We start from the raw sequence: 11647 nt of genomic DNA, 5'->3' as shown, positions 1-11647 counted from the left end.
GACAAACTAATGCCCTGGCATCACCCTCTCTTCACACAACTTTTAAGCTGTGAACAATGACTTAGACCTGCCAATCTCATAAGGTACACAAATAAGCAAATAAATTGACAAATGACATGGTAATTTTGTTATGATATCATGGGTAGTATTGGAAACCAAAGTTTTCTGAGATGTTACATTTTCAGCAGCTCTGATGCAAACATCAGAACTCGAAACGCAGATGTACTGCCTGTCTTTTCCCTATTGCTATCCCTGTTGTACTTTCGGACTTTGCCAATCTGAGAGCTGTAATATTTCCATTTTTCTAAATCTGAGAATTTATGAAGAGTAAAGAATCTGGTGTGGAATCTGTCACTGAAATGAAATGAAAATGAAAATCGCTTATTGTCACGAGTAGGCTTCAATGAAGTTACTGTGAAAAGCCCCTAGTCGCCACATTCCGGCGCCTATCCGGGGAGGCTGGTTCGGGAATCGAACCGTGCTGCTGGCCTGCTTGGTCTGCTTTAAAAGCCAGCCATTTAGCCCAGTGAGCTAAACCAGCCCCTGGTGTCGGATGCTGCATAAAAGCAACTTTTGGGTTCCCCAGCGTCGCATTTAGGGGGTGCCCGATGATGCGCTGGGGAATCCTCGAGGACGTTCCCACATCAGGGTTTACCCAGCAATGTTCAATAGTGCTAACTTCCTCTGGATAGCTGTGCTGGACTGTGAACCATCCGACAGAAGCGATTTAAATTGCTCACTTCGGACGGTTCTGCCAGTTTTACCCTGGTAGAGGGAAAAATTCACTTCTAACGCCAGACTATTTAAACACCATGGCCTCACACAGGACACCCCTGGGCTACCCCCTCTCCCAATGTCACCTGGTCCAATTCCACCCCATCTCCCAGACTGATCCTCCCACCTCCAGTTTGAACCTTCCCCCCGACCTCTTTATAACTTTTCTTTTTTCTTTTTCTGGGCCAATATTTTATCAATTTGGCTTAAGAACTTAAGAAATAGCAACAGCAGTCGGTAATTTGGCCCCTCGAGTCTGCTTTGCCATTCAATAAACTCATGGATGCTCTGATCATGGCTTCAACTCCAGTTCCTGTCTATCGCCCAAACATTCTTGGCCGGGATTCTCCGGCCCTCCGCGCCGGAATCATGCCCGGCGCGGGGGAGGAGAATAGCCATTCATGCCGGAAATCCGGTGTGACGGCGCTTCCGCGATTCTCCGCGGACCCGCTAGTCTCGCATGCGCGGTCAACGTGGTGCCGGTCGAGGACCTTTGGAACAGACCCCCTGCGGCGATTCTCTGTGGTCGACCGGTCGAACTCCTGCCAGTGTGGTTTACATGTGGTACCACCCGGCGGGAGCTGGGACCCGCGGTGGCGGTCCTGGTGGGGGGGTATCCGACTCCGGGGGGGGGGGGGAAACCTCAGCGGTGGCCAGGCCCACGATCGGGGGACACCAATTGGCGGGCCATTGCGATCTGGGAGGGAGCTATCTTCCTCCACCATGTCGGTGGCGCCCACGGCGAGGTGGGCCGCTGCGCGGTCTGGCGAGCAGGGCTCTGCCAGCAGCCAGAGCTGCAGGACGCACGCCAAGGCTCTGCTAGCCGCCCGGAAAACGGTGAATCACCCCGGACCTTTGAGGAAAAAGTCCGAAGTGATTGTCGCCTGTTTTCCAGAGGGCGTGGGACTTAGTCCCCAGAAGGGAGAATCCCACGCCTTGACTCTCTTCTGGATCAAAAATCTGGGTTCGTCTAGCTCAGCCTTGAATGTATACTTAATGACGAGTCTCTGTGGAAGAGAATCCCACAGAATAAAGATCCTCAGAGAAAAATGATTATCTTCATCTCAATCTTAAATGGGTGGTCTCAAAATGTGTCCCCAGTTCCAGATTCCCCCTGACAAGTCCCTCGGAATTGTATATGATTCAGTGACATCACCTCTTGCTTTAAAGAAAGAAATAATGCAGCTTATTAGAAAGGCACAGTAATAACCATGGGAGAACCTGCCTGATCGTTTTACTGGGGATAATTGGTTACGCCATGTGTGAGTTTTAGGATTAATCAACTCAGGGATAAATTAAAAGGGTGGCTCTTGGTAGGGGCACTGCCCAAAATAATCAAGAGCAATGGAAAGTTACCAAACATCAAATCAAAATGTGGTAAGAGGGGTCGATAAAGCAATCCAGCCCTTGTGGGGCCCACTGAGCACCGAAGTCTCGAGGGTGCCCGTGGACACCCTATGCTCCCTCTCCAGGGATCTCGACTGCAAACATGGTCACGGAAGACGGGCAGACACTCCGGCCGGACAGTCCCCTTGGTTGCCCGCTGCCTGGGCCTGTTGGGGAGCTTCGCCAGGCCCAGGAGCAGGTTCACAAGGAGGTCCACTGCCTTTCCTGCTCCCTTCCACACCGGATGCTGTAAATCAGAAGTGTGGGGCTGAAGTTCAAACAAAATTTCAAAAGAAGAGTTGTCAGGAAACTAAAAAAGGAGTGTAGCCGAGAACATTCAGCTTAGACATGGCTCACAGACTCCACAAGACTGCAAAAATGCCATGGTTCTGGGCCTGTGTGAACCGGTGCAGACGGTGAATTCACAGTACTGCTGCGTGCATCACTCTCCACTCTAGGTTCACAAGATTGAAGGGAAGGAATCCTCCGTACAGGGACCATCAGTGGGGACCTCTGCTGCCGGACGGCAACGAGGAATGCCAAGGCGTGTCCGTATGCCGGGTGAGGGCAAGGAGGTGAAAGGTGTGCCGCAGCTCGTACAGGAAACCCCTCCGCGCAGTGTGAAAAGGCACAGAGTGTATTTCTGCAAGGCAGCCAAGATTGTGGGGCACTGGATCCCGAGGGAGGGCTCGGGGGCTTGGGGCCAATGTGGAATTCCGTCCGAGCAGGAATCCGCTCAGACGGGAGGCCACCGCACACCTGCGCCACCTCGAGACCGTGAGTGCCTTCGGGTCCGAGCACGACAATTTTGAGGCCTTGGATGGCATTTCCGCAAGCTGGTAGCCACCGCTGCCGTTTGGCTTGGTTACCCCATGTGATCCTGGGGAATATGAGCTTCTCCAATGAGGGGGGGGGGGGTAATCATTAGCTTTACAGTTGTATAAACAGAACTAGCCAGCGTGGTACCGCCTAGAGAGGGAACCAATAGTGAATTACTGGTACTGTGTACATATTGTTGTAACTAAAGTTACTTTCTATTTCATTCGACAAGCTCGTGCTGGATTCTTTGTGACCCTCACAAAAACTGGAAAAGTAGCTGAAGTTAAAACTCACAGCTATTCTTAGACTTCCCCCTATACCAAAAAGGGTCGATATTCTAAATGGTGAACAGGGATTCTTACTCCCTGACTCCGATGCAGGTTTCAGTGGGTGCTATTCAGGTCAAACTATATTTTCAAGTTATCCACCGGTATAACCCATATCTTCACTGAAGAATTTTACCTACTTACCCCTTAGTAGCATCGATGTCCTGGGCCCTGCGTTGTTAAGTAAGTAAAGTAGGCTAATAACCACTGTTTCAGGTTAAAACTTTTAAGTTATTTTATTGTTAGAATTTTTCTTTTAAAAGCAGCAAACACTTTCTTTACAGAAAAGGTAAAAAGATCTTGCTTCTGGATCCTTCTGGTTGGTTGAAGGGACCTTCAGGCCCACCTTGACAATCTTCTTTTTAAAATCTGGTCTTCTTTAGATGTATTCGCTGGTGAACTCGGTTGCTGTGTCCTATCCTCCCCATGTTCCGAGCTGTGAGAGCTGGCTGTCCCCTTTCTTCGGGTTTATATTCTCTTTTGAACAGTTATTTAGTTTTAATGACTTTATTGTAAATTAGCTTATTTCACTTTGATTGTAAAAAGTATCTTTGATCTAAACATTCTAATACAACTAAGTATTCATTTTGGGCATGGCCTCAGCCCTCAAATCTGATTACATTGTCCTTTGTGATGTTCAAATTTCCTTTGTGATATTCAAAAATGCTTTGGTTTCAATAGGTGTTACTTTTAATTCCTGTCATTTCAATAGTTTAATTTTCCAATTGTCCCCAGCTCATAACTTTGCCTTTGATTTTGACTTTAAATTATGTTTCTCATAGACCGGTTGTCTCCAATTTTCTTTTAATTTACTTGGTATTAGTAGAATTTCACACTTAGACTTGACACCAAATTCAACTGAACATCATCCTTTCCTTTCCAGCTGTTTACTAAGAGAGTTAATTTCAATTAAGGTGTGAAACCTTTGCTTTTAGCTGTATGCTAAAATTTCACTTGGTTATGACTTGAAAGACCTGCCTGTTTTAAACACTCGTCACTTAATTCAATTGAAACTCTCATCCATGCTTTTCCAGATGCTTCCTAAGATAGTTACTTTCAATGAAGGTGTGAGCCATTGTTTTAGCTTAATACAAGAATCCTGTGTGTTTGCTAAGCCTGTTTGTGAGAAAGAATCTGCATTTTATAATCCTGCTCTTTGCAGCTGCTTTTAACCCTTCATGGGGTTAAAGATAGTAGCAAACTTAAAGGCTCCTCATCAAATAAATTACATTGACTACAACAGTGAATGGACAACGACAGTACAAGTGAATAATTGCCCAATACTATTCAAACTTGACACTGGTGCTTCAACAAACCTGATGACTAGCAAAGATCTCTCATCAATCCATGGAGATTACGAGATAGTACCTGCGGCATGCAAGTTGAAAGACTACACGAAACCAGATTGCTTCACGAGGAATTGTGCCATTTGGAAGATGGTCAATATAAAATCAGAAACACTTTGTTTGAAATTGGTGGATATCAAAAATCTTCTCTATTGGTGCTCAAGCCTGCAAGGACTTGCAGCTTGTCCATAGAATCTTCATGACACAAAGAGACATCACGACTGGAAGAAGACACCCAGCAACTGCGAAGTGAATACCCTGACGTATTTCGAGGTATGGATGCCCAAGGTTTTGTTGCGAAACCCATCAAACATCCACCAAGAAGAGTACCAGCTCCTCTGCATGAAAGACTAAAAGCAGAATTACATAGATTACAGTCTCAAGGACTCCTCTCAAGAGTCACGCATCCGACTGACTGGGTCAGCACATTGGTTTGCGCCAAGAAACCTTCAGGAGATCTCAGAATCTGTATGGATCCCAAAGATCTAAACAAGAATATCCGTAGGGAACACTGCCCTATCCCTAAGCGAGAGGAGATAACTTCTGAGATGGCAAACGCGCGCATATTTACAAAATTAGACACGTCACAAAGCTTCTGACAGATGCAACTAGATGGTTCCAGCAAATTACTCTGTACGTTCAACACGCCTTTTGGATGTTACTGTTTTAACCGAATGCCTTTCGGGATCATCTCAACCTCAGAGAGTTTTCACCGAATCATGGAGCAGATGACAGAAAATATTGAAGGTGTCATAGTATATGTAGGTGACATTATCATTTGGTCAACTGTGGAGGAAGAACATATTGCAGGATTACGAAAAGTATTTCACAAAATACACCAATATGGACTAAAACTCAACCAGTCCAAGTGCACATTTGCAAGTTAATCATTGAATTCATTTAGAGGAGATGTACGAGGCAAGTTTTGTACACAAAGGGTAGTGGGTGCCTGGAACCCGTTGCCGGAGGAGGTGGTGGAAGCAGGGACGATAGTGACGTTTCAGGGGCATCTTGACAAATACATGAATAGGATGGGAATAGAGGGATACGGACCCCGGAAGTGTAGAAGATTTTAGTTTTGACGCGCAGCATGGTCGGCGCAGGCTTGGAGGGCCGAAGGGCCTGTTCCTGTGCTGTACTTTTCTTTGTTCTTTGTCCTTTAATTCCTTGTGTGATACCATATCAGTTCAAGGTGTCAGGCCAGATAATGAAAGGATATCTGCAATACAGAATATGCAGCAGCCAAAAGTTAAGAAAGCTGCGCTTCAATTTCTTGGATTCATTAATTTCCTGGGGAAATTCATTTCAAACTTATCAACATGAACTGTAGTTCTACAAACTTTGTTCAGAAAGAATACTGAGTTTTAGTGGTCTCCACGCTGCCAGGCAGAATGGGTGGACCTCAAGCAGCAATTGATGACATCTCCAAGTTTACATTTTTTTGATCCAACCAAACCCACAAAGATCTCAACTGATGCCAATCAAGGTGGGATTGGTGCGGTTTTACTTCAACAAGACAACCAAACAAACTGGCTTCCTGTAGCATACGCATCCAGAGCGATGACCATCACTGAGTGCAGATATGCACAAATTGAAAAAGAATGTCTTGGACTGATGACAGGCATCACAAAGTTTCATGACTATGTGTACGGTTTACCTAAGTTCATTGTAAAGACAGATCATAGACCTCTAGTCAATATCATAGAGGAAAGCCTCAATGATATGACACCTCGTTTGCAAAGAATGATGATGAAGTTGAGGAGGTATGATTTTACATTAGTCTACCCTCTCGGAAAAGACCTCTTCATAGCAGACACACTATCGAGATGCATCAATACTGACAACTTACCTCCCGAGTCCATTAACAACATGCTCAATTATAGTTGTAGAAAGAAAACCTGCATCTGATGAAAAGTTGAAGCAAATACGTGATGAGACAGAAAAAAAATGCAACCTTGCTTAGAGTTATACATCATCTACAACATGGTTGGCCAAAAGGACACTGTCCTCAGTTCCAAAACATACAAGCAGAACCTACAGTGAGAGATGGATTGCTACTAAGAAATGACCAGATCACCATTCCACTAACTCTCAGGTCAGAAACGCTTAGCAAGATCCACGGAGGACATCGCGGAATCAAGAAGTGCTAAAGAAGAGCAGGACAAGCTGTATATTGGCCTGGAATAAATAAAGACATTACAGACATGATAATGATGTGTTCCACGTGTCAATGGCATCAACCGGCACAATGTAAGGAGACACTCCAGCAGCATGACATACCTATGTCACCGTGGACGAAAGTAGGCATTAACTTGTTCCATGCTAAAGGGAGAGACTATGTTCCAGAAGTGATGAGACTTTCAGATCTCACCTCTACGTCAGTGATCAAAGCTTGTAGGGAAACTTTTGTGAGACATGGCATTCCGCAAACCGTTAAGCCAGATAATGGTCCCTGCTTTGTGAGCTGGGAGTGAGCAGAATTCTCAAAAAGATATGATTTCAACCACGTCACTTCTAGTCCGCACTTTCCTAAGTCAAACGGCAAAATAGAGAAAGGTGCGTACATTGTAAAGCAATTAATAAGCAAAGCAAGTGTTTCGCAATCAGATGTTCACTTAGCTTTCCTATCATATAGAGCCTCATCATTAAACTCAGGTTTGTCTCCGGCTCAAATGCTTTTCCATCGTGAAGTAAGAACAACGCTACCAAAGACTCGAGTCAATAATCCAGATCAACTGGGTGTGCTGAAAAGAATTCAACAACAACGCAACAAGCAGCGACATTATTATGATATGCATGCAAAACCACTGGAACCTCTAACAATAGTTGATATTGTTAGAATTCGACATCCAGAAGGAGGACGGTCTCAAACTGCTACGGTAATCAGACAAGCAGCTCCACGCTCCTACATAATCAAAACTGCAGAGGGTGGATTGATTAGAAGAAATAGACGGGACCTTTTAAAAGTACAAATTCATCAACATGTATTTCCAACTTTGAATTTACATCAATCTCGAAAGCAACATGTGAATGTCAGAAAACCAGCTGAAATTGAACAGAAGGACATTAAAGTATCAAACTCGCCAATTCAGTTGAGAAGATCAAGCAGACGGCGATGGAAACCTAATTGTTTAAACTTATGAACATTGGACATATTGATTCATAACCTGTGTATAATGCATGACAAACTGCATTGTTTCTTTATGTACAATTTTCTTTACAACACATAGGAAATATGTAACTATTATGGGCCACGGTTTAGAGAACACCAAAGTACATCATGGAGTTCACCTGACCCACAACTTTTAATAGATTTTAGTCATGGGGAGCACAAGGGCCCACTTTACAAGTGTGATGCAACAGAGATTTAAAGTATTTTTAAACAAAACTTGTTTATTCGACGAATCGAGTTAACATTTTATAAACACACAGTAAACATCTTATCAACTACCAACACAAATACCCCCCAAAGATACAGTACTCTATAGGTAACCCTTAGTAACTTTCCTAACAACATCCATAATTCAAAGACCCTTTTTAACAAAGACAAGAGGTTTACAATCCTTACAGAAACAGGTATTACTTTGAAATCATCAAGTGATCTGGAGACATTCTTAAGCATGCAGAGAGAGAGAGAGACCAAAATACATCTCCTTGGTTTGAATGCAGCACTCCAACTGAAAATTGAACTAAAACTCAGCTACAAAACAGCTTCCAGCTCAGAACAAAAGTAAAACACAGAGCCAGATCCCATCTCCACCCACACAATGGCATCACTGCAGCCACCTGAGAAGACAAACATTTCTTAAAGTGACATTCCCATGACATAACACAAAAAAGGGGGATGTAGTGATCTCTGTATATGTAAATACATGATTGGTTAATGTGCAGTCAGTACAGTCAGATGATCACTAGAGGGCAACACTAACAGGGAGTATATAAGCAAGCTCAAACTATTTTCCCTCTCTCTTCGTCTGTGTTGTAGCTAGAGAAGAGAAGTGTAGCAAGCTCAGAGTGTAGTGTATTATATTCATTGTTAATTTAATTCAACCTTGTTTAATTTGACTACTAGTAAAAGGATTGGATTGGATTGGATTTGTTTATTATCACGTGTACCGAGGTACAGTGAAAAGTATTTTTCTGCAAGCAGCTCAACAGATCATTCAGTACATGGAAGAAAAGGGAATTAAACAAAATTCAAGAAAATACATAATAGGGCAACACAAGATATACAATGTAACTACATAAGCATTGGCATCGGATGAGGCATACAGGGTGTAGTGTTAATGAGGTCAGTCAATAAGAGGGTCATTTAGTAGTCTGGTGACAGTGGGGAAGAAGCTGTTTTTGATTCTGTTCGTGCGTGTTCTCAGACTTCTGTATCTCCTGCCCGATGGAAAAAGGTGGAAAAGTGAGTAATCCGAGTGGGAGGGATCCTTGATTATGCTGCCCGCTTTCCCCCGGCAGCGGGAGGTGTAGATGGAATCAATGGATGGGAGGCAGGTTCGTGTGATGGACTGGGCGGTATTCACGACTCTCTGAAGTTCCTTGCGGTCCTGGGCCGAGCAGTTGCCATATCAGGCTGTGATGCAGCCCGATAGGATGCTTTCTATGGTGCATCTAAAAGTTGATAAGGGTTAATGTGGACATGCCGAATTTCCTTAGTTTCCTCAGGAAGTACAGGCGCTGTTGTGCTTTCTTGGTGATAGCGTCGACGTGAGTGGACCAGAACAGATTTTTGGTGATGTGCACCCGTAGGAATTTGAAACTGCTCACCATCTCCACCTCGGCCCCGTTGATGCTGACAGGGGTGTGTACAGTACTTTGCTTCCTGAAGTCAATGACCAGCTGTTTAGTTTTGCTGGAATTGAGGAAGAGATTGTTGTTGCTGCACCACTCCACTAGGTTCTCTATCTCACTCCTGTATTCGGACTCGTCGTTATTCGAGATCCGGCCCACTATAGTCGTATCGTCAGCATACTTGTAGATAGAGTTGGAACCAAGTTTTGCCACGCAGTCGTGTGCGTACAGGGAGTAGAGTAGGGTGTTAAAAGTATTAAAGAAAAGAATTTGTTATTCAATAAATAATTTGTCATCACTTGAAGACTTTGAGTGTTCATCATCAAAGTTAAGTTTAACTCAGCATAACAAATCAGTAACATATATTACTCCCAAATAATATAACAGGCATGACAGGGCTCACGTATATCATAGAATGCACAAGGTGAGATTTCTCTTGTACACTGCATTACAGAGCTGAAACTATGCAAAGAAACAATTCTACTGTTTTATTTGGCAAACAACAAATTGGGGAGCAACAAATAATCTTTGCATTTCAAGATTATTGCCTTATGATTACGAAAGAACTATTCTACCAAGGCACTGCCCCAATACAGGATCCGTAAACAGGATGCATTGCTCATCTGTGGATCGGCACATGCATTTCTCCTAACAGCCAATCAGTGCTGGCTGAAGCAGCCATGTCCACATGTGCTAAAGTGGAATTTGGTGATATATGCTTTGTTGCAGGCTTTGCAAACCTGAACTAGACCTATGTTTTATTTCAGTGTTTCTGATTCTGTACTGAGCATTAATGGATCTGCTATTTGTGAGTCAGCATTCATGTTTATAATCACAGGAGAGAAATGCCCCAAGGACAGCCAGTTACACAACAGCATATTCACAAACCACCTGGTGGGTGCAAGGGTGATTGGTATCCCAATGAATTGTAATAGAATTAAACAAAGTAAGTGACTGAGAGATAAAATCTAGGAAGTAGGGAATAAATCAGTCACGGAGGGGCGGGGGGCTGATAGCATAGTGGTTAGCACAGTTGCTTCACCGCTCCAGAGTCCCAGGTTTAATTGCAGACCTGGGTCACTGTCTGTGCGGAGTCCGCAAGTTCTCCCCGTGTCTGCGTGGGTTTCCTCCGGGCGCTCTGGTTTCCTCCCACAGTCCAAAGATGTGCAGGTTAGGTGGAGGGCGTGCTAAATTGCACTTAGTGTTCAAAATGTTTAGATGGGGTTACTGGGTTACGGGGATAGGGTGGAGGTGTGGGTTTAAATGGGGTGCTCTTTCCAAGGGCTGGTGCAGACTAGATGGGCTGAATGGGCTCCTTCTGCTCTATAAATTCTATGTACAAAACACTCGAACTCCTTGCAGAAGATGAATCCTGAACGAGTCCTTGGTATGTGAATATTGGTACCTATAACCTATATGCGCTGTTAGTCTTTTATATATCATTGACTAGATTTGATAAAAAAGTGTGTCAGTCAGGAACTTTAAGTTCTCCGATGAGAAAGACCACAAGGCTATTTACGGACAGTAGTGGACTGAAAAGTCAGTGCTGGAACTCAGTACAGTGATCAGTTTAGTGGAAATGCCACTGGAAGACTGAGTTTTGGGAACCAAATTGTTTGCCCTACTGTTGAGGGAACAGTGAATTTAAAGGTGTTGCTGAGCTGCCTTTTTGACCCCTTGCAGTACATATGGTGTAGATACACCATCAGCTCTGTTAGGGAGGGAGTTCCATAATTTTGACCCAGCCACTTCGAACGAGCAGCGGTATAGTTCCAAGTCAGAATGGTGAGTGACTTGGGGGGGGCGGGGGAGAACTTGCAGGTGGTGGTGTTCCCATGCATCTGCTGCCTTTCTTCTAGATTGCAGAGGTCACTGGTTTAAGAAGGGGTTGTTGATGGTGTCTTGGTGAGTTGCTGCAGTTCCATCTGGCGCACTGCAGCTATTGTGCGTCATTAGTGAGGGAGTGAATGTTTAAGATGGTGGGCGGTGTAACAGTCTAGGGGCTGGATGGCGTTGAGCCAAAGTTGAGTGCATCATCATACTCCTCACTTGCGTCTTGTAGATGATGGACAGGCTTTGAGGAATCAGGAGGTGAGTTGCTCTCTGCAGAGTTCTCAGCTTCTGACCTGCTTTTGTAGCCACAGTATTTAAATGTCTAGTCCAGCAAACATATGTACCAGAGAGATTTGAAGAATT

The sequence above is a fragment of the Scyliorhinus canicula genome, chromosome 14 (assembly GCF_902713615.1).
Source record: "Scyliorhinus canicula chromosome 14, sScyCan1.1, whole genome shotgun sequence".
NCBI classification, from domain to species: domain Eukaryota; kingdom Metazoa; phylum Chordata; class Chondrichthyes; order Carcharhiniformes; family Scyliorhinidae; genus Scyliorhinus; species Scyliorhinus canicula.
Note: the sequence above shows the minus strand (reverse complement) of the source record.